Source organism: Coffea eugenioides, unplaced genomic scaffold (assembly GCF_003713205.1).
Source record: "Coffea eugenioides isolate CCC68of unplaced genomic scaffold, Ceug_1.0 ScVebR1_61;HRSCAF=304, whole genome shotgun sequence".
Lineage (NCBI taxonomy): Eukaryota > Viridiplantae > Streptophyta > Magnoliopsida > Gentianales > Rubiaceae > Coffea > Coffea eugenioides.
The window spans coordinates 87,171-88,876 of NW_020864475.1; positions in this window are offsets into that span (position 1 = coordinate 87,171).

The following is a 1,706-nucleotide window of genomic DNA, read 5'->3' on the forward strand; positions in this document are numbered from 1 at the left end:
TAACGAGTTCCAATCTCTTCAATAGGAAGTTCGTCAAAGTCAAAACCCGTGCGTTTTTGCAAATTCTTGTATCAATCAAAAGTGATCAATCTATTTGGACGTTGACCTCATTTTGACAAAGTGTCTCTCGTCAATCCAATTGACCAAATTTTACAAAATTATTTTTCACTCAATGAGTTGATCAGATCCATCAGGTATGGTATAGTGCCTACCTCAGAGGATTGCATTTTCATGCTAGGCCTACCCTTGGCACAAAAAGGGTCCCCCCGTAGGACATGCATCCGAATTTTTGGAACATCTACTAACTCTTGTCTTTTTCTTTTTCGTTATTTTATTTTTGTTAAAAAAAAAAAGTCAAGCCAGGGCTAAATCTAAAAGCACGCCATTTCGTATTTTCAGGTAATATTTAAACATAGCTTCTCGTCGAAGCCCCATCATAACACGATCCCGTAGTCAAGCCCCGAGGAGTCGTGTAAACATGAGTTCACAACCGGAACCATCAGATAGGGCTGCTACTACAGCCCAGCCTGAGACTGCAAGTTTGGGGGTCCAACTAACCGAGATGCTTACTAAGTTTGGTGAGATAGCCACTGAGATGGCGGCCCAAAGGAAATTAATTGATGAGCTCATTAGCAGCGGAGTTCAACCCGAGCCTGTACCCGTCAGTCAACCGGAGCCAGAATCGTTTGGCATACCCACGACCCAAACCACTTTTACTCCACCCTTCATTATTCCACCCGAAGGAACTTTCACCTATCCCACCATAAATTTGCCATACACTTACCCTCCTAATCCTTCATTTTTTCCTACTCACATACAAGGCCCACAACCCCAAGCTACTTCAAACATACCACCTGAGCCACATACCTTTTATCACACTGCCGCTGAGCCATTCCTACCAGATCATACTGTTCAAACCAAGCCAGAAATGGGGGAATCCTCCGCTCCCGTTGATATAAAGCTGCTCAAACGCCTTGACCGTTTTGATGAGTTTATAAGAAAGAGTCAGGGGTTGAACAAGCAAGGAGTCCTGGATTACGATGAGCTTTGCCTTTTTCCGAATGTGCAATTGCCTGAGGGGTTCAAAACTCCTAAGTTTAACAAATACGATGGCACAGGCAATCCCAAGACACACCTCCGATTGTTCGCCAATAAGTTGGGTAGGCCGGTAGATGATGAGAATTTACCTTTAAGACTATTCCCAGAAAGTCTGGAAGGCGACGCACTTGATTGGTATTCAACTTTGAAGTCTAAGGAGATAAAGACTTGGCTGGACCTGTCCAAAGTGTTTATAAGACAATACGAGTACAATTGTGAGTTAGCACCGACACGGACCACACTAGAGGGGACGAAGAGGAAACCATCTGAGGATCACAAGACTTATGCCAAGAGGTGGAGGAAAATAGCTGCAAAAGTCGAGCCACCGATGACTGAGGATGAAATCATACGCACTTTCATTAAAGCACACGATCCCCCGTATTTTGAGGAAATTTTTCGAATGACTGGGTGTTCCTTTGCCGAGATTGTCAATAAATTGGAAGAATATGATGAGTTTATGAGGGCAGGAAAGATTGTTAACGTGTCGGCTCTGAAATCACAATTGGAAGCGATGCAAAATCAAGCCAGCAATAACAAGAAATCCCCATTCAAAAAGAGAGAAGAGGAGGCTTCATTTGTCTCGAACCAAGGCCCTTCTTTCCGACCTC